This window comes from Falco biarmicus, chromosome 5, assembly GCF_023638135.1.
Source record: "Falco biarmicus isolate bFalBia1 chromosome 5, bFalBia1.pri, whole genome shotgun sequence".
NCBI lineage: Eukaryota > Metazoa > Chordata > Aves > Falconiformes > Falconidae > Falco > Falco biarmicus.
The window spans coordinates 33,471,372-33,494,212 of record NC_079292.1 but is presented as its reverse complement, the minus strand read 5'-3'; positions in this window follow the sequence as shown (position 1 = coordinate 33,494,212).

The window sequence follows — 22,841 nt, the reverse complement described above, 5'->3', positions numbered from 1 at the left end:
ATGGCAATTCCTGCTACTTGCCTATGGTAAAGCCGGACTAAACCACCCAGTTTATTTATACAGTTATACTAACATTCCTGTGAGCAATAAATAGCTTTGCTTTCTCAAAGATTAGCTAGGAAGTGATAACTGAAAAGCAATAACTTTTTATGGATCCTCACCAAGAGCAACATATGCACTAATAATGCAGGTTGGGTTTTTCACAGGTTGCTGCTCTGTCGTATAGCAATTTGCTTAATCAAAGCACAGTGTACATTAAACACTGCAGAATTTGCTTAGTGAAAAAGATACAGCATTTTGGAGAACTCCATCAAAAACACATTTTTGATCTTCCCTTTCATCATAAACAGCTTGAATGCAGCAGGAAACCTGCGGCACTCTGTTTCTTGTTTAAAAATGTATGAGTAGTTTGATTAATGGTTTCATCTACCAGATGAAATGAAAAAAGGATTTTCCTGGGATTGTATCAAATGCAGAAGACGCTGAAATACTTCAGGAGAGGACTGTGTTACTTCACATATATTTTCTTAATTAAAAGATCACTGCAATCACTGACATTAAAGCAAATTGGGTTGAATTCCTGTTTTGTTTCACAGGATGGATAGATAGGTTTCACTCCTGCTGTCTCACAGTTTCAGATTTTTCCCAGAGCTTTCTAATGGCTCCAGTGGGCATTCTTAAATCGTCCCTTTGAGGCATTTCTCAAGATCAGCTATTTTTTTCAAACAGACAGCAAATCTGAAAACAACTCCCAGCTGGGGAATTCCAGGGCATCATCTGGAAGAGAAGAATTCCAGAGTGCCCAAGTGTTTAATCCGTGTTAACGTACCACTGTTATATTGTGCCTTGGGCTCCCAAAGCTCTCCTTGGGCTGTCTGCAGCAACTCTGTGAGTCCTAGTCAAGGTAAAGGGTTGCTAGATATAAGACCAAGCTGTGGCCCCAGCTGTTCCTGACACCATTTTGTAGGAGCAGTGTTGGCAGAGGCAAGACTTACTCACCTGTCCCAGTCCATGACTTAGTGAGGGTCACCTCCAGTTGGGCTAGACTCATGACTCACCCCATGTGTCAGCAGAGACTGCAGACCTGGCAGTGACCACTGCCCAGGCCCATCTTGTCCAGTCTGAAGGGTGCTTGCTTCTGATTGACATAAACCTTTAAGAAATCACCAGGTACCTGGAGCAAAGGACAAGCTTTGCTTTGTGTTAAGGTGAGGCAAAGGTGCTCTGTAACCAACACACCATGAGCTGCTGAAGAATATGAGGGTCTAGCTCAGAGTGAATGTGCAATGCTGACTGAATCTATCACAAGTCAAAAATTTGCTGTCCTTACTTAAATTTTGCTAGGTTGAAAGACACCCAACCTGAGAGTCAGCTCTAAAACAGAAACAACTGGGTGGGTCTCGCTTTTATAGGAGGAAAACTCCAAAATGCAGTGAAGGCCAGACTGACATCTGTACCAGCTTCCTCTGTAATTAATTAATCACTTTTTATCATAATCAGGATGGATACATTGCACTGCAAACGCATTTCATATCATTCCTGTCCTAAAGAACATCCAACGTAATTATAATCCTGATTAGATCATCAAAGTGCATCATCATGCTGTACCTGAAAAAAAAAGTCATCTTTGTCCACATTGTACTCATAGGTCTACTTCACCTTATTCCTGGAGAAAGGAAGTTTTTGCAAATAGTGGAATAGAGTATCTATGCAAACGTAGCTGGGAATTCTCAGAGAATCCAAAAGCTGAAACTGCTAACTCAAATATTCTGAGTGCAAATATTAACTATAATTCTCCAGTGAAATATCTGATTTTGTTAGCTGCAGAAAACAGATGTATAAACAGATACAGTATGCAGATAATACTTTTATTAGGGTGTAGAAAATAATTTAATTTTTATTTTGGGGTTTTTTTCTGTCTCATTACCAAAACTTCTTCCCTATAAGAACCATATTTAACATCCCCAAATCCAATTTGCTTTTTCCAAATCCAATCCCACAATATGTATTTTGCATAAGATTTAGCTAATTTGCTAACAATTAATCAACTTGACTTAAAAATCAGAAACGCTTGGCATGTATGGCTGTGATAGATTTGTTTGGAGCCCTTTCAAATGTGTAAATCACAACTTTTAGTAGTGGCTTAGAGGATTAAATCTGTTTCTCAAGCATTGTATTTCTCTGTTTGCCACATACACACACACTCATGTAATGCACATTCTTATTCTTTCTCTTTACAACTCCCTTTTGTATGTCCTGTTCTTCCCTTTCATGGTTACTAGTGATCTCGTTGAAATGAAGTTCTGTTGTTGTGTGTATCGGTCAACAAGTTACCTGACATCATTTATATCCACAGCGCTCTGTTGGAGAGCAGAAACCTTCACAACAGTACTTCAGAACAAAAATTGCAACAATTTCATGAATTACACATATGAGGAAATACACAGCTGAATGGTCCCATCAGCAAATTGGAAAGAGATTGAGTCGTAAGTCACAGTCTGCCTCCGGGTTTCTCTTACACTCAGCACATGTGGATGCAGTACATATTTCCTGGTTTTCAGCCAGCATTTTGTAGAAAAAAAGACTACCTGGGATAATTGATTACCTCTATTCCAGACCCCCTGCACAAGGGGGAGGGTGGGTGTACTGGAAGTTTCCTGTAGCCAATTGCTCATGGGTTGCTAAGATACTAGTGCCCTTCACCAGCATCCAGAACCTCTCTCAGGTTTCCCTTAGTAAAAATAAAGAATTCACTTTGTCGTCTTCAGTAAATACATCCTCTTGTGCACAAATCTATGTGACAGGGGCTGCTCTTCAGAAAGAGACAGAACTTTATATATGTAATTTATGAAGGACTTCTGGCACAGAGATTATAAATATTTAGTGCTTTGGATTTACACTGTATGTATGTTACGTGACCTGCATCCACATGAGGCAAACCTGCCCAGGCTTTGGACTTCAGGAGCTGAAAGTTTCAGTGCCTCCCGAGCTGAACTACTGCCAGAAAGACTTGATGCAGGATACATCCCTTTCTCAACTTGACTTCCTAACTTATTAAGCATTTATCTTATTTATTTATTTATTTATTAAGCACTTTGAGACCTAGCAAGAGAAGATTCACTAACCAGTAAATAAAATATCCCTGTGAGATAAAGAATCCAAGATTGCAAATTACTTTTATGTGTTGGTTATTTATTTATTTATTTATTTATTTATTTATTCTCTGTTGCTGAATCTATCTGATTGAGTTAATTAGTGCACTCTTCTCTGTGGCATATTCCTCATCTGTATGTTGCTGGACTGATGCAGATGAGGTCAGAAATCCAAGCAACGACCTGAAACACCCTGACTAACAAGCTGCTGGTGTTAAAATATGGAAATGTGTTCCAGCACACGTTCGTTGTAATAAACAGGGCAATGGCAGGAGAAAGGGCTGGAAAACAGCTTTCCAAAAGATGCAATGCTTTGAAATCACCCATTTATACCACAGGTTCAAACACCTTGAGCATCACATGCTGCAGCAGGAATGAATGCCCTGGTAGGTATCAGAGTACCTTGCTGTAAAGGCACCCTGGGTCTGTCTTCCCCTAGTCAGCATGTGGCAAAGCAGGAAGAGGTCGGTTAGTGCTTTGTAACGGTGATGCTTTTAGATGACCAGATGATATAGAAGAAAAGCAAGTGTAACCCAGGGGGTCCAATGGAAGAGCAATCAAAGCTTTCCAGGACTTTGGTCAGCTTTCTGCTGCTGGTATTCTGAGTATCAGTTTGAACCTTTCACACTTCCACCCTCCCAAAAAAAAACAGCAAATGTGTTAGTTACAATTTTAGGTAACTTGCAGAAGGATCATGCAAGTTCTATACATGCATGAATTTCATATACCCTGATAGCTCTGTAAATAACTTATCATTCCCAGTGGAAAAGTGTGGCATCTGGTAATGCTGTTAAGTAAAAAATAAACCATTTGTTGACAAAATACGAACACACACTACGCAGTATTTCACACTCTGAAGGGAATTCAGTCTTCAGGAGAAAGTCACTGATGATTTTCAAAGCTCAGAATGCCAAGGCTGTGCTGTTGTTTTTTAACGTAAAGCAGGTGTAACACTGCATTCATAATTCACACTCCCACTGCAGCAGCTCTACAAAAACAACAGCATCCTTCTTTTACCATCAGCAGAAGTGAAGGGAGATGTTTGACAACTTGTCTAGCAATCAGTTGGACAGTAGGGCTGCTCAAAACTAGTGACAGGCCTGAGTCACTTATTTCTGTGCTTTTCCAAATTGCTGCTTTTTCAAAACACAACAAAAGCAATAAAAGCACACAGCACTTTACTGTAGATAGAGGGTTCCTTGTGGTGCTTTGCTGAAATATTCTTTTCAAAAAGTCTTTGCCACCCCCAGGAAATATTGTGCTGGCTCCACTGCGCCAACAAGACAGATGTCTCATGAAGGACATCAGGACTAAAATTTCAGTATAGCAGTTCATTTACATATCAATCCCTGAAATATTAATACGGGAGCTTTTCTGCTGAACTGCTCCCCAGTGGCACTATGAAAGCTTGTCCATTAAGACCACCTTCTCTGTCACAGTGAGGTGTTGTAGTCACCGTGGTTTTCAACAATGCAGTTATCTGTTTCCCTCTTAAAAAGGAGTATCAACCAAGAGTATTGATCAGCAGTACTGTAAGATAAGGACTTGTTTAAATAACTTCTTGTATAAATATTTTTTCTAAGGTATCACCTGCAGGTATTTTCTCATGCAGTGGAAACCAGTTCATTTTTTACCAACATAAGGGAAGACTGAAGGCAGAGGCTCAACCTTGAGGAGGATCTGCAAATCATCTTGGCATTTCTTTTTGGGCATTTAGTTTTGGAAGGCATGGTCAACTTCTTTTTTAGATTCTGACCCATTTTCTATGAAAATTAATCTAAAGTCTTGCTTTCAGACTGTAGTTTTAGGGTTCATTAAATATTGATGTTGAATGTATAATCTTCATTTTACAGACAGTACCAGTTTGTTAAAAATGCCAGGGTCCTTTAGCTTGTATAGGTATTTAAAAGTTTGTTAACATTTAAAATACTCTGAGATAATATTGAAAAAAGTGGTACTTTATGTACTACTGGTTTAAATAATTGCCATTTTAAATAATTGAAATGTGAAATATGCATATAATTTGTTATTAATAATAATGCTTTACAGATTATTTTGATTGAAATTTGTGTTACAACAATCCTGTCATATGGCAACAATATGCAAGTGTTTCATTAATGTGGCAATTCTAGTAATAATACAAAACATGGGGAAGCAACATACAGCAGAGGACAGAGTACTGTTACTATGCATTTGATTTAGAAATGCATTTGAAAGACAAAATTAAAAGTTAAATATTGAAATCATTAGAATGAAACCAGTATATAAAATGCTGCATACTGATTTGGCAAAACCCAGAGTCCACACAGCACATTCATACTTGATTTGAATAGGTTTGGGAACCTAAATAATAACACTCCAAATATTTGCAGGAGTCTACTCTTGGTCTGGAGCTTACAGTTAATTCTCTTTCCATGTAGATTGCCCCCATGATCCTAAATGGCTTTGCTTAAATTTGTGAATTAAAAGCAACCAACCCGCATGATGAATCCAAATTAAGCTCTGTATCAATGGGCATTTCTTGTTTGTCCCTGCTTATTTTTCTTGTCTATTTGCTTCTAAATATACTGGGGGACATTTGAAGTACTTAGTGCTTCTTTGCTGAAGCAACCACACAACACCAGCAAAAGGAATAGCAGACGAGTGCATTAACTGTCAGGAAAAGAATAATAGAAAAAAGCAAGGAGGGTAAGACTTCACCTCAGCTTTCCCCAGATTTTTTTTTTTTTTTTTTTTTTTTTTTTGGCGCCTGGAGAGTATAATAATTGTCAGCTTTCCATGACCCAGTAGAAGAATCTTTTCCAAACTTGTCTGTTGTGGTTATTTTAATTTGATGTATCTGCCAGAGAGATGATATCACTGACATTATTTAATGAAACTACAAGGAATATGTAACTGCTCAGCTTAAAAGTGACCAACAGCACATGACATTGGCATGGAGCTAGGTTTATATTGTTGATTTACTGTAACGAGTTTCTTCTGTGTTTAGTAATTAATATTTCCTGAGTTAAGTGCCTCATGCCATTGCAATAATAAATCTCATCCTGTGCACAGAGAAGCTGAGTTTTCTGAGGTGAGCATGCTACTGAATTTATGTGTACAAAAAGCAATACCTTTCTATTCCTTTCAGAGAACTAAATCATTCAGTGATGTGTTCTGTCTTTACTAAGGTTATATGACAGCTCTCTTTAGATTGCCAGAACCTGGGTTAAATTCCATAGGGCCAAAACCTGTATGTTACCATGGAAATATATTATTTCTCTGCCACTTAAATCTAAATGTGAAATGCTTTCCAGACATTATAAGCATTTGGACTCTTAATATAAGTCTTGTGTGAAATCTGGTCTGTTTTCAACAATGAATTACCTGAGAACACAAACTGCTGCTATGTATACATAACCACTGGAAATTAGCAAGTAATTTCTAAATGGAAACTTCTCATTCTGCCCTCTCACTCCAGGTAACCTCCATGACTGTAGAATTATATTGTTACCATTGATTACCACATCAACAACATAGCAATTTGCAGTAGATCAAATGGCTGCTAAAAACAGCACCCTGCTGCTCTCTGTGGGGACTTGGAAATTCTGCAGTAGCATTGCTCTTGCTCCAGCAGGACCAGGATGAGGTGACTGTCTTCTCTGCTTTTTCCCACAGGTGGCTTCTCACGCTGCTCTTTTAGCTCAGTGAACTTTTCGGTGAGTAGAAGTAGCAGTGCTGTGAGACACCATTGGTATGGATTGCTCTGAAAAACCATACTTGAATGGAGGGTAACCTAAAGCCTTCTGAAACTTTTTTATAGTTTCTTTTTCTTTGTATGCTCATCACTCTTTTAATGAAAGGCATATGTCTTAATTTTTTTTCTTCAGAGGAACAGTATTTTGCGTTTTATTTGCTGCTATTTGATATCATACCTTTTGACTACTTAAAAAGTGGTCCTATCAGTATCTATTATTTGTTCGTAGCCAAATAGTTATCATGTTAAATATATAAATCAAGGTAAGCTTAATTATGATCTGTATAAGGGGCAAAGAGGTCTTGCAGGACCCATTGGCACTGCAGCTACCATCTATGCAATAGGGCATATGTTCCTCCATATGTGAAGTAGGGCTTGTGCGACACCAGAAAGTGCTAATGGAAGGGAAAAACCAGGGAGTTTTTCTCAGTGCCCTTAACCATCTCATCCCTAGTGCCACCTCAACAAATCTGCTCTGTGTGAGGATCCATATACTTGGATGAGGCCGTTTGCTGCTTTGACTTTGAGTATTCCCGACTTTCCCACTTACCACAACATGGTGTCCTGAGGAAGACAAAAACATGTATAGGACCATCAGGAGGATTTCAAAGTGTGTTTGGTCTGGTTTGCTCTCTTAGAGAGGAGTGCTTACTTATTTTCCTGAAGCCATAAGCATAAAGTATTTATATTAGATGTTATTATTTAATATCCTGCAGTTTAGAAGTCAAAACTTTTTTCCTTTTGCATGTGTGACTAAAGGTCAGAATCCAAACAGAGCAAAGAGAGTTCTTTTAATTTTAAGAAAACAATGTTGAAAACTTTTTCATTCAGCTGCTTTTAAAAACTTATTTCATTCAACCGAAATTTGCCAACCAACCTTTTCAATTCAAAAACATTTAACCAATTCTACCTGCTATAAAATATTGAAAAGCAACTGGATTACCATGTGGAATTTCAGCTAAAAACAGAGGAGGATGAAAGTCTTTTTCTGCCTGTGCTAAAATGCCCTTGATATGCCTAAAAATCTTTTTTGACAGTTTTCTGATCTCACTTGAGGGAGTCCTATGTTACATCTCATCTCACTAGCTAAAGAGGACTTGATAGCAGAATGAAACTATCCTTTCTGAGCTAAGTGATCATGACTTTATTATACTTGTCATCTGTCAGCAGAATGAACCCTCAGCAGGAATCTTTCATGCTTCAGAGGACTCAGTTTCACCAAACTAAAAGTAATCATAAACTAAGTCAGTTGGGAAAGATAATTTTAATAGGAAAAGAAAGTGTGATAATTGAAATGAGGTTAAAAATGCTTAATAAATTCATAAGATCACACATGGAGAGAAGGATAGAGCATTTAATAATTCAGCTTCATCTAACAAAAGAGTGAAAACAGTAAAGGTTAAGAAGAGCCTTGGATGGTGAGAATAATTAGTAGAAGTTATATGGAATCAGAAGAAACAGATGGAGTAAGAAAAGAGCAGGTCAAAGCCTACAGAATGTGAAGAAATAAGAAGTAGTCAAGGAGCCAGGAGCAGAAGCAGCCTTAGTGCCAGCTGTGGTCATCTGTTGGGCAGAAATGATAGGAGGTCAATAATGCAGGAGCCTGCATTCAACAAATATTCTCGATCCGCGCATGAGGGAATATATAGATATATGTATATATATAGAGAGAGAGAAAGCCAGAGAGAGAGAGAGAGGGTTATATAACCCCCAACAACAACAACCAAGGAAGGCAATAATGTTAAACGTTTTAAAATTAAGCATGCCCAAACAACTTTTGTTTATGAGTCTTAATAAGCTGAGGAGATGTGTCAACATCAATGCTGAGTTTTAATACTCTTGGATAATCGGAAATTTCTGACTGATATAAAAGAAAAGCTATTAACATTTTTTAAAGTATTTAAAGTTTAATCATGTTGGTATAAGCCCAGACAAATAATGAAGAACTGATACAGTATTCTGTTCATACAGAATTAAGGAAAGGAACAAATCAAATTAGCTTTGATTTAAGGAAAAAAACTCTCAAAGTGTATTAATGGCTTTTTTTTCCCTGAGAATCTAAGGCTTAGCTGAGAATGACATTGTTGTTAATTTAATACAGTTACTGTCTGCTTCATAGTGTTCAGAAAGGTTTTGGCTTTATTACATATGGTGTTTTCACCGAAATGAAAAGATTAGAAAATCAACATTGCATACTTTCGAAGGATTCAAAACTAGTTAACTGAATAGGTATCAGAGTAATTGCAAACAGTTTTCACTATTATTGAATAGATGTGTTTCTAATAAGGACCCTTAGGGATCATTTGTATGGAACACTTTTTCCCAGCAACATTGAAGCAAATGTGAAATGTGAAAAGGAAAAGGCTAGAAGCTGAAGCCAGCTGAATTCTTACTGTTTTCCCTGGCCTAACGCATGAACGCACATTCAAGCTCTGGTGAGCCAAACTGGAATCGTAAAACGTTGAAAACCTTCATGATAAGCAGGGAGTCCTAATTTTAATCACTTTATCCTAGCTTAAATCAGATAAAGAAACAAGGTTACATGAAATTTTTACTTTGATCAAAATAATTAGAACTCCTTTAGTTCGCCCCATGCAAATGATGTGTCAGACCAGCTTCTGCTTAGCTCTGCCCCTTGTGCACCTGAGTTATGATGTCTAAACAAGAGGAACTATTACACTGAACTGATCATTTGTGCATATCAGAAATAGGCATAATTTGCACTCGTGTTTGAACTTTATAGTGATGGCTCTGCATTCCAAGCAAGATTTAATGCTGGCCACACTTCAGAGAACCGAGTGAGGTTGACCGTGCTCCTCCACCCCAACAGTTGTTCATGCTGATCAAAAGCTGAAGGAGGGAGACTTCAAGTTCTTTCCCAAACCTAATCCACTGCTTATATAAAAGAAAAAAGAATAAAAATCCATAGCTGTTTTGTGACAGATTTCTGATAGTCATATTTTAAAAAAAATCCCAACTAAGATATGAAAATTTTCACACTTGTTTGCATTAGGCAGGATACATCTATTAAATTGAGAGTCCTCAAAATGTCCTTATGGCTCATGGATACTAACAAAAACAGAAGAATGAATCAAAATAACATAGAGGTATTAATTCCTGTTTTGTTGTGAAAAGCAAACAGTCATCTGTGAACTTACCAGGAAAAATCTAGGTGACTTTATTCTGTCTCTTAAATCTGTCTGCTTCCTTCATGAATGTCATTTCCTTTTCTGATCTAGCCCTTGGCCTACAACCATCTGCAGGGTGTACAGTGATGCTATTAGACAGCTCAGCAGGAACTGGTCACACCTTCTGTGGGGGCATCTCCTGCAAAATATCAATTTGTTCCACCAACAAAATGGTTCATTTCTTGCTGTGTCCTATTTTACCTTGTTTTGTCTTTCTCCATTGTCATTTATTTCCTGATGGGTTTAGAGGTGTTAGAAAGCCACTGACTCTCAGTAAAGTGTGATATATAATATATAATATATAATACCTATCGATGTTTGCATCAACACAATATATCTCCAGATGTATTTGATGTATTTACCACTTCCATTTGAGGATGGAAGCTTGAACAGTCACTGTTACGCCTCTGGAAAGTTTATTGTGTCTTCTTATAATGATAACAGTTTATTCAGATGAAATATATACTTATTACTTATTTAGCACTCATCTATAATTCCATGCCAGACAGGTAAGGTTTTGGATAAAGAGGCCAGGCATAAAAGTAAACAGCTGAGATGTTATTTTCTCCCACTTATTGCCAGCAATAACAAATTTACAGCAACAATATTTGTGCTGTGCCGTGCAACATACTCATTTGGAACATTTTAACAATGAGTGCTGCCATACTCCCCTCCCTTTTTATTCCTCAGTAAAAACAACTTTCAGGGCACCTCACATTCAGCTTTGAGTGTGCCTCATCTTTAGGCTCCTACATTTGGGAAAAGGACTGAATGAGGTTTCCTAAACTAAGTTTCCCATTGCCCTGTAATGCGGAAAGAGGTGGGTACTTCTAAAGGACTCCAGGAAGTCCAGCCTACTTGGGAGAAAAAATAACCGGGAGAATTAATCATGCATTCACAGCATCCCAGTAGTCTGAGTACTGGTGTTCTGAAGCTGTTTCTCTTTGGTTTTATACAATGTTAAAAAAAAATAGTAATACAGAAAATACAATGAATTCACTTCTGCAGCCTAACCACTTCTGTCGAGATTCCAATGGCTCGTGTCAAGGTGAAGGTAAAGATAGCTCTTGTCCCAGCAAGAGTACAGGCCCAACTATTGTTCTATCAATTTAAATTCACCCTTTCCAGAAAGCATCCCTTCTAAGTAGTCTGGCACTAAACCAGAGCTCTAAGAGGAGACAAATAAATAATTCCATTTTATCTAATAGAGCTGGAACAGGGTCCCCTTTGACTTTGGAATGTATTTTGGATGGTACAGTGACATTTTGCTTACTTTACTTGAATAACTACCACCATCTTCAAAATTTTACAAATTTGGCCCCTTCTGCCTCTACTTTGTGTGTAAAAATCTTTATCTTTTAAGGCACAAATCATAAGTCCCTGGCATGCCACATACATACAGTTTTTAAATGATTCATCCAAAGTTGAAGATAAGTCCATAGGTGAAATATAAAATACAGACAAAATAACTTCAGGTGAAATTGGAAAAAGAAAAAGAGGTTAAAGATGAAATTACAGATGTAAGTTATTCTCACGCTGAACCATTGATTGCCTCTGAAGAATGCAAACATACCCTCAGGTTATTTATAAATCACATCAGGCCAGAGGGCTCTGACTGATCTAGATCAAATCAGTCTACCTTTTCTTTAGCCACTAGGATAATAATTTCTAGATTAGTTAAAGCTTGTGCTGCTGGTAATTTTTGTGACTTTTAGCAATTAGTCAGTATAATCAAAATTCTCAGCAGCGTCTGTGATTCTCACAGAAGACCAGCCACAGACTCAGACTGTGCTTCTCCATCAGTAGGCATAAAGGCATGCCTATGGAAGAAGACAGCAAGCATATATACTGCTTCTCCCTGTTGCTGTTCCAGCCTCCAAATGCTGTCAGCCTGGTTTTTTCTGTATCTAATGGCTCTGAATGGCTTTCTCATCTAGGAACTTCTGTCTTCTCAGCTTGTGTCCCCTAGTAACAAGCACAGGATCATTTAAGATGGGTCCCTTTGCTTGCAAGGACCCTGCTCATTCTTCTGAGGACTGTGTCACTAAAATTATACCTCTTATACGTTTTCAAGCTCGCAATTATTTTCTCAGAAGGCATACATCCATGTATGGCAATATTGTCTTTAATCAAAGAGTAATTTGTTTCTGTTCATTCTGCACTTATTTATCACTTTAATATGTATCTGTATTGTCTGCCTTACATTTTTTATGTCAAGGTGTTGTTTGTCAGCCATTTGTGTGACCCCGGTAAAGAGGCTTTTAGCATGTGGTTGGGTCTGACAGTGACTCCTGTCATCTGGAAGTACTCTACTCTGGAGCAGTAAATGCACATTTTCTGCAGGGAGTTTTTTAAGCTACCTCCAAATTACTAATATATGAAAAGCTTAATTATTCCACTACTTATGAAACCAGTGAGGAATTTAACACATGGAAATCTGTATGAAGAAGAAGAACTTTAAAAGATAAAGAGCACTGGAACCCTAACAGCTTGCCTATAATGTAGTCATACTGTCCAATTTGAGAAAGGCCAATCCTGTGTATAACAGCAAAACGCAGAAGGGTGGGGGGGAAGCTCAAGAGAAAGACAGTGTGATGTGAAACCTGCCCTTGATTCATCCATGTATCTGTATTTCTCAAGAAATCTTCCCATTACTGCTGCTGATCATTGTACACGTACTTAATGCTGCTTAGGACACAGTGGGACAAATTATTTAGGTATTTACAGTGTGATAAAGAATTCCCTAGTAGGTTATGACGTTTAAATTCAAAGAATTACTCAGGTACTAAACCCAAAACAGACTCAGTTTTTGGTAAGTCTTACTTTAAGTATTTATGTCCAAAACTATGCTCCTGAAATCTTCAGCTCACTCCTGAGGAGGTTTAATTCTCTAAGTATTCTCTGAGCAGGTTCAGTGCTGCCTGAGTGGATTACACCCCTTGGCAAAGGTCACTGCCACCCCAGCTGCTCCTATTCCAGCCTGGTAACAGCCGGCTTAGTCACGATTCAGGAAAGCCAGCTTCATTTCCCTCCTTTGCCTGAGAATTTGCAAACTCACATCCCCCGCATCCCAGGAAAGTACCCTAACCCTCCACTCCACCTAACCAAGAGCTGGGAGCAGAACAGTCTGTGCCACTGCTAATCAGAGTATGAAAGGAAACGTGCCTTCTGTGCCCATTTTTAGGGTATTCCCCTGGGTGGGAGGAGGCCTCAGGTGTGATCTCTCCTCCAAGGACTGTTTATGCACTGCAGCTTAGGCTGGTGCATGTGAAATGCATGAACAGACTGGGGAAGAGTGACAAGAGCCTGGGTCTTTGCTTGTCCCCAGAGAGTGCTTTAACTGCATAATCATGCTCACGGGTAAACTCCTTCCAGGAATTTCATGCTTCCATGCACAAAACAGCAGGCACTATGGGGAAAGTCTCTGAGGAGCCAGGTGTTTTATCAGCTAAGGTGCAAATCTCTGACGGATAGAAATGACCCCTATTCTCTTACATCACAGATAAAGATGGTAAGAATTACCCTATTGCAAGGAGAGAAATGGCACTAACATTATTATGGCTATGTTAATTAAAAAAAAAAAAAAAAAAAAAAAAAAAAGAGACCCATGATCATCTTTAAGAGAATGTAGCAGGGAGTTGCTGAGGGGAAGGGGAGAAAGGACCGGGCTCCTGCAGAGCTGCCTCTCTGCCCCAGCAGTCCCAAGGACAGGGGCAGACTGGAGACACCCTTGACCTCCCTCCCTCTTCTTTACTAGCTCTTAACAGCAGCTCACAGCCCTGCTGTCCTGGCGCAGCATCCCACTTACCAAGGAAGGACCCTGAGGATCAACCCGCACTGGATTTGGAAGCCATCCTACAAGCCAGACAGGCAAAATGCCCCTCATGGCTGCAACAGAGGATCCACGTAGCAGGCTGGTTTACACCACTGCTCTGAAAAGCACTGCTCCAAAGTGGTTCAGATGTGCAATTTGACATGTTTTTTACCCACAGAGTTCAGTGTCTTTAATGTGGGTCATTTCTAATGTTGTGGTTGGATGTCCTGTAAGTCTGGCATACTATATTGCAAAATGCAGCTTGTCAACAAGAAATAAAAGTAATTCTAACTGCAAAGGGACAGTACGTAGCTGCTCTAGAAAAAAATAACTGTCTGGGGTTTGATTCACGGCAGTAGAATCTGCAATTTATAAAGGCATGGGTGAAATGAAAGGATCCCCATATTAAAATAATATGCTGTCATTGTTTTTAAAACTGATCAGGATGACAGGACTGTTAGATAGTATATAATATACATCACTGACAAAGTGTTGCATGATGCAAATCACCTACTACTTTGTCATTGTGTAAGGTCCTGAATTTTTCATTTCTTTCAGTGCCTTCTATTGTGCAGTCCTTGCAGAAGTTGCTACTAACCAGAACAGAACAAAAACTTTTAAAGAAGAATTAGTTATTTGATTCCCAGCAGGGCTCAAAAGTGTCAGAAATTGTACAACAAACAAAGATAAAATTAAAGAAATGTCCTGCAGTAGTATTAAACTGATGTTGTATTCATCTGAAATATCATACAGATTTTAGTAAGTGGGAGCTGTGGAGTTTGTGCATGTATGGTAGGCAGATGGAAATGATCGACTGTAACATCTCCAAAGGGGCTTTTGTGGTGCCTCAGACCAGTGAGTCATGAAATGAGAAATGTTGGTGTGACAGAACCCAAGAGCTCCATACTAGATGAAAGCAAACACCATCAAGTGAGTATTCTCCAGCCTAACACACAGCGAGAGACACACTATAGTCACTTGCCTGATACTTTTTTAAAAGGTAGTTACAAAGCGCACAGTAGTTCATTTATCCACAGTTCACAATTTTCTGTGCAAAGCTGTGTCCAAGCAGTTTCAATTACTGCAGGAGAAATATTAGATGGAAGTGAAAAGACTGAAATGTTATGGGTATTATTACATATAATATAAACAAAGTCATGCAGGTTTGTTGTCATTTGCCTTTGAGCTGCAAAAAGATTCTGTGTAAAAGGCTCAAAGTAAATTTTAGGCTGAAAACCATCACACTTATGTATTCTGTTTTATGAACTAAACAGGGCCCTGTTCCAGAAAATTACAGGAAAACAAAATGCTACTGACTTTATATTTTAGATCCAAAAATATAAGTATCTCTTTCTAGAAGCATTTAATATCTCCCAAGGCCTTCAGCTTCCTCCTTTACTTAGAAAGTAGGTACTTTGTTGAGGTACTAAAATTGCAATAAATATTGAAAACCTGCCCACAGATTTTTCAGCTCACCAGGGGCAGAATAAACACAAGGTCTCAGAATTACTTTCCCTTTCTGCCAGCTAGTGGCCACAAACATTTCAGTTTGAGTGCATTTTTTCTAATTGTTACAATATTGGTTTTGTTTTCCAAGCAGGGGTGACCAATTCTTGGTGGTCATGAGCAATTTTTAAATTCCGGGTTAAACTCTGTTCATAACTGGAATGATTTCTGCACGCTTGCTTGGTGAGCAACAGCTGGGCTGACCCTGGGGTTGGGCACATTTTTGTGTGGAGGAAGCTTTCATGAGCCACTCTGGGCTGATTGCTCTTAACAGTAGCAAAGTGTTCTTGATTCATTGGGTTGAAATAGGCAGAAACTAACACTGGGTTGCACACTCTGACTGCATGGATGGCTTTGACATCTATTGTCTCCTGAGGTAACATGCACTGGGTCATGCTTCACTATCAGTAGGACATTTCTGAATAAATCTGTAGAGCAACTGGTCCCCAGTGATGGTTTTTCTGCTGAAGGAAACTGTTCAGCAGAAACTGTTCAGCAGCCTTGAACACACCCCCTCAACTAAGCATTTCTAAGATCTAAAAGGTAAGCGGAGAGGAACAGTGCTTCACTCCACATCCTTTAATGACAATCATTTAACAACAGAAATACATGAAATGATCACCTGAGTATCACTCGTTAAGCTTATAAACTAGAGGATTTTTCCCTCGTAAAGAGTTACTATTTTCATGTTTTGCCTCTACAGAGACAGTGTTTCTACTCAAAATCAAAACTTTTAGGAATGCCAAAATAAGAGACTATGGATGAATGCTTGTTTTCTTGTAAACTATGAAAGCCAGGAAGCCATTAATACGTCATTGTAATTGTTAATGTGTTGTGCTTACTCTCAAATAAATACCAAAATCGTAATGGTACTTGGTTATAGATGTAAAAATCTTGTTATGGACAAAAGGAACATACTTTATAAACAAATACGAGAACTTTTTTGTTAATGTCATTCACATTTTGTCTATCAGCATTTTATATAGTTATTACCCCAAAAGAGAAAGAAAAAGTCTACAATAGTACAATGGCAATAGTTACACACACTTCCTAGTATCTATATTTTCCTCTGCTTTTATACTCAGCCTTTACTGCCCTCGCCCTGTCCCCCCCTGTCCCCGTCCCCAGGTTGCTGGCTTGGGGCAGAGGTGCTATGGTGAGTCATCAGTGTCTTCAGTCCTTTGCCATGACTACGATGATGATTTCTTCCTCTTCATTCCTGCAGCCACTTGGTGCTTCTGTTATATGCTTGCTAACAAAACACACACCTTGGTTGTTTTGGGTTTTTTTATTTGTCTGTCATTCCACATAATATCTGCATTTACCATATGCATTATGTTTTACATGTTAGCTGCCCACTTGCGGTTGTTAGCTCTGAAACTGCTTTTGCCAGCGTCATCCTGTGCCCCCTCCGTTACCATCCTATACCTTCCTGCTTCTTGTGTCTCCACCTTCAAGGCCACAGCTACTGTCCCATGGCTGTACTTCTCCTCCACACCACACGTTACGCTGGAGTCATAAACATTTCATTCTACGCGACACAAGTACTTGTCACTGATTCTATGTTAGGAATGATGATATACCACATAATTGTACAAGGCTATGTAAAAGTAAAACAAATCAGAAATAGCCACCTGGTTATAAGAAAACTGTTGAGCAAAAACAAAGCTCAAGGCAAGTCATGACAAATTCAGGAAAAGTCAGTCTGATGAAGTAAGCCTCAGTCCTGAGCACCTGCAGGGTTAGTACAAATTCCATGGCTGTTACTAGCAAAGTCGTTATTTATACTGGGCTACCAGTCTGCTGCAGGCTGGACGAAATTGAAACCCTCCACAGGGTATGATGAAAGATACAGACCAAGTACTGAAGAGCCTTTAGAAAGTTATCTGGCATTTCTATAATGACCTTATGGAAAAGTGCTGATTTATGAAACTTATGCCATGTTATATGCCTAAAGAGGGGAATCCTTTCAGTAGAGCTCCATGAAGCTGGAAGCAGATACACTAAGGTCTGGGGCTGCCCATCACCCCACATGTCAGGCTGGGCGTCAGACCCCCACCCACAGTGCGAGTCAGGGGGTCAGGCGATAGACTTGGCTGACTGCACGTCCCTGCAGCCTCAGAGCAAACTGCGTCTCCAGGACTTGTTATGAATTTCAGGATGAGTTTTCTGCTTTACAACACTTGTATTTCATTTTTGTTAACACTTTAGGTAAAGTTTTTCAGAACATTTTGTAGAGGTAGCAGACCTTAATTTTTCCATTTTCATACTTGTCATACTGTGCCTCTGTGTCCCAAATCAAGGTAAAGTTTGTTCAATCAGTTGTGGTAATTCGGACATTTCAATATTCTTTAATATTTTTTTCTCTGTTTGGAAAATTTTTGTTTAATTTCCATTTCCAAAGAAAAGAAACAATGGGATTCTTTACAAAATGATAAACTGTACCTTTCAGTCTCAATTAATAGCAGAAGAAGAGTAAGACAAGGGATTACCAGCTGCTCCTGTCAGTGATGATGGTCAGATTGCTCTTAGGAAAAAGACACTGTTGTGGTTCAATCCCAACCAGCAACTCAACACCACGCAGCCACTCGCTCACTCCCCCATCTGCCCCCAGCAGGATGGGGAGGAGAATCAGGAAAAAAGTAAAACTCATGGGTTGAGATAAGAACAATTTAATAACTGAAATAAGATAAAATACAATACTAATAATAACAACAATTGTAATGAGAGGGAGGGAGGAATAAACTCGAAAAGAAAAAAACACCAAGTGATGCACAATACAACTGCTCACCAGCCACTGACCAATTTCCAGCCAGTCCCTGAGCACTGATCACAGACCCTGGACAGCTCCCTCCCAAATTATATACCCAGCATGACGTTCTATGGTATGGAATATCCCTTTGGCTGGTTCATGTCAGCTGTCCTGGCTGTGTCCCCTCCCAGTCTCCCGTGCCCCTCCAGCCCTCTCACTGGCTGGGCCCAAAAACCTGAGAAGTCCTTGACTTAGTATAAACATGACCAAGCAGCAACCAAAAATATCAATGTGTTACCAAAGTTATTCTCATACTAAATCCAAACCACAACATTATACCAGCTACTGAGAAAAAAACTAATTCTATCCCAGCCAAAACCAGGACAGACACACACACATACGTGTGTGTATATATATATATATATATATATTAATAAAAACTTTGATATGAGAGATATTTTTTCTTCTTGTCAGTGCTAATTCTTGCATTTTACTTTAATTTGTGTGCATCTCATAGAGAATAGGGTTTTTTTGGTCCAGCAGTGACTTGCATGTGTTCTATAGATAGAAGAAATCCATGTCAGACTCAGACACCTTCCCACAACTTGAATGCAACTAAGAGAACAATTTGTCATAAATTGATAGCACTGGAAGAAACTGCTCGCTTTTGGATGACAACATTTTATCTAAAAACCAGATCAAAATTCTGTACAAAATTAAGTACAATTGGCAAAGTCTACTTGTTTAATTATGCAATAAATTTATAGAGGTTGTCATTTTCTTCTATAATCTAGTTCTCTTTATACTTTGACAAGCTTTATTTCTCCTCTTGCTTTTCCCTTCATTTTTCAGAGAGTAGACAGAAGTCATCTGCTTCCCTTCTTTCCTCTGGATGTTTCTACTAGAAAGTTAATGTTCATGCCACCTAATCTACATTTTTGAAATCTAAAGAACTCTCTCCCAGCAGACAAGGAAGAGGCAGTCTCACCATCTGCAACAGTGCAACTGGGAGAGGCTCTACTGAAGTCATTACGTTTTTACAGCTGAGCACGTTCAACCTTAAAATTACCCTGATTTTCCTTGACATCAAGAAGTTCAGGATTTACAGCAAAGTTTATATAAGATCAGCTTTATTATTTTTTTGAGATATGTGGTAATAGGTGAGCTGATTGTTCATTTTACAAAATGTCCTGGTTTCAGCTGGGATAGTTAATTTTCTTCTTAGTAGCTGGTGCAGTGCTGTGTTTGGGATTTGGTGTGAGAACAGTGCTGATGGCACATGGATGGGTTTGGCTGCTGCTGGGTGATGCTTATACTCAGTCAGACTTTTCAGTTTCTCAGGCCCTGCCAGCGCGAGGGCTGGAAGGGCATTGGAAACCGGGAGGGGACACAGCCAGGGCAGGTGATCCAAACTGGCCAAAGGGATATTCCATACCATAGAATGACGTGCTGAGTATATATAAGCTGGGGGAAGAAGAAGGAAGGGAGGGACATTCAGCGTTACAGCATTTGTTGTCCCAAGTTAACTGTTACATGTAATGGAGCCCTGCTCTCCTGGGGATGGCCGAACCCTGCCTGCAGATGGAAAGTGATGAATGAATTCCTTTTGCTTTGTTTGCTTGAGCAGCTTTTGCTTCACCTTTTAAACTGTCTTTATCTCAATCCACAAGTTTTCTCACTTTTGCTCTTCCAGCCTTCTCCCCCACCCCACTGTGGGGGGAGTGAGCGAGCGTCTGCACAGCGCTTAGTCACCGGCAGGGGTTAAACCACGACACAAAACTGTCATTTTGTAGATATCCAAAATATTTCCTAACTTCTCATTTCTATTCTTGGTATTTCAGAATCATAATGGAGGAAGCCACTGTACAAGGGGGAAAAGACTCAAATTAACCAGTACAAAAAGCATATCAGCACCATCTGCAGTTGAACCCTGTCTTTTCGTCCAGCAGTACAGCTTCTCCTGTAGGATGGATGTCCTTACCTGAGCCCTCCAGAAGACATAACTTACTGTCTTTCTTATTTGAAACCTAACTAATAGTCTTGGGGCGGTTGCCAGTCACTTGATGTTTGTGTGAGTTTGGTTTGGACTTTTTACCTGTGAATTTGCAAACACAACTGATTCTTTCAGAACTTGGATGCTTTGGTGCCTCAAGGAGCAATCACAGCACAGTAAAATTCATTTCCTCTAATCCAGCTGGTTACTTTTTTTTTCCTTAAAGGGAGGGGGGTTGTGAGCACTCATCATTTTCTTTCGGTGGAATACCCATTTCTATAGTTTCACTGTCATTGGAAGCAAGATATCACAAGTCATTGGGTTATGGGTGTTCAAGGCTGACCCTTTTTATCTCCAAAGAGTTTTAGGGTCATTTCTCTGTTTGATATAAGCACATAACCCCTATTATACTAATGGATTGTTCTAAGCATGCATATTATTAACTCCTTCATTTTGTGTGTCAGCTAATATTCTTTAAGTGCCAAGAGTTCTATTTCTTAAAATCACAAACCTGTTCTTCATCCATTGTCAGGTTTGCAGACTCCATTTGCCTGCTCATCACTCTTCACACAATATCATGTTTAATTTGTTCCAACACTACTGTTAAGAAGAAAAGTGAAGCCAAAGTTATTTAGGTTGATACAATAAAAAGTTTTGCTAAAGGCCAAGTGCTTCATGAACAAATCCTTTTGTAGTAAGAAAAAAAAACAACAACAACAAAAAAACCCCAACAGCTTACATCAAGCTTCTTGGATTATCATTTTTGGAACTTGTCAGCCTATATTTTTCTAAAAGCATCTTTGAAAATCTTCTCTTTCTGTCACGGTGTTCTAAAGATAGATGCATTAGTAATAAAACCTTATTTGATTAAATAATTAAGTTCTTGTCAGCCATAATTAAACACTGGCTCTTAACAGAACTCTAATTATTTCTGCTTAGATTTCTCAGGTCACATAAACCACTCTTGCTTCTAAAAAATGCAGGGACTATTAATCTAATTTAGTCTTGTGTTTTGTCCTTTCCATTTGTTCTAAACTGACTTTTCATAGCCAGTGGAGCTGAGCTTCATAAATGCCAGGCATCCCACTCCTGCATCATTTTGGGGCCCTTCCCTCCCAACACAGAAATCTCATGAAACAATAGATCAGATTCCACAGATGTTCCCCTGCTTTTTAGGAGGTGTAGTCTTCATGACAGAAGATAAGTTTGACCTCTCAATACTATCCCAACACTATGTCCCATTTGATTCCTTCCTTCATAATACTTTTCATGCAGAAAATTTACAGTGAGCACTCATCAGATTCTGAGCTCAATTAAAGGTGAAAACTTAGAACATTTGTTTATGATAATGCAGAATACCAGTTCAATCCACAAAACCTGTATAAAAGAGTAGGAAAATGTTGTGATCTATATTTCAGTTTAGCTAAGCAGAAAATATTTAAAACTACATTTAACTTACAACAAAACTTCACCATGAAATCAGAGATTGGCTGATAATGTACCTTCATAGCTTCGGGTTCTCCATACCTATAAATTTTGTGATGTTTGGTAACAAAATAGAAACTTAGAAATAACCCTGTAAGTATGATGGGTACAATTCACTGTTGCAATCCAGGCATAGGCGTAGGCAAGCCAACTTCTGCCATATCCCCCTAAAGACACTTGACAAGTTGGACAGAGTTGCATTTTGTGCAGCACTTTCAGATAGAGCCTTTAACCAGAAGTCAGGAGATGAGCCCAGATTTTTCACAGAAGTTTTGCTACCTACACATCTTTCTAAGGGAAGCCCAACAGCTGCAGAGCTGCCCACGAGAGGTGGTCATAGGCTGATGAGAGGGAGACTCTTTCCTGCCTTGTGGATGACATTCAGCTGAGCTGGGCAGAACAAGATCCCCATACCCAGTCATATAGGATATATAGCTATCAGACCATCAGTGGATAAGAACAGAGACCAGGCTTTCCCTCTTCTTCAAGACACTCGAGTCTTTTGGGCAGTATGTTAAGTTAAAATGAGAGGGGTTTATGTTCATGCATGTAATAGACTGTTTTCAGCTTTAACCAAATTTCATTTCCAGGTAAACCTGCTTTCAGACCTTCTGATAGTGACAGACATAAATGTAAATCTAAAAAAAAAATAAAAATACTAACATTTCATTTACCATTGGAAAAAAAACATTTTTTTTTCATGGAGACTGACAGTTGGAGTATGATCTCTGAAAGAACTGAAGACCATCTCCAAAATGAAACCAAGGTCCTGTTTCATCTTAATCTGGAAGTTACTCAGCTCCAAAATGCCAAAAGTAGTCATCAGTCAATGAAAGCAAATTTGTCTACAAGTAAAAATTGTCTCTTAATTAATGAAGATTGTACAACCTGTACAACGTCCTATAGTCTACAAAGCGAATCTAATACATTTATTCCATTTGTGTCCTACTCATGTATCCCAACAAAAAGGACCTTCACAAGATAGAAAGCAGTTTTATGTTAATTATTTGGACAGACTTCAGGTCTCAAAGGAGAACTTCAGGGACTTGCAAGACCATGAAACATCAAAGCGATGTAATATTACTCATCACTGCATGGCCTTTTATTTAAAAAATGACACAGCAATGGTTTACTTCATCACATTTCTTCTGTTCACCCTTTTATACACACAAAAAAAAAAATGTAGGAAAGTTTAAAGGAAAAGTTTTTACACAA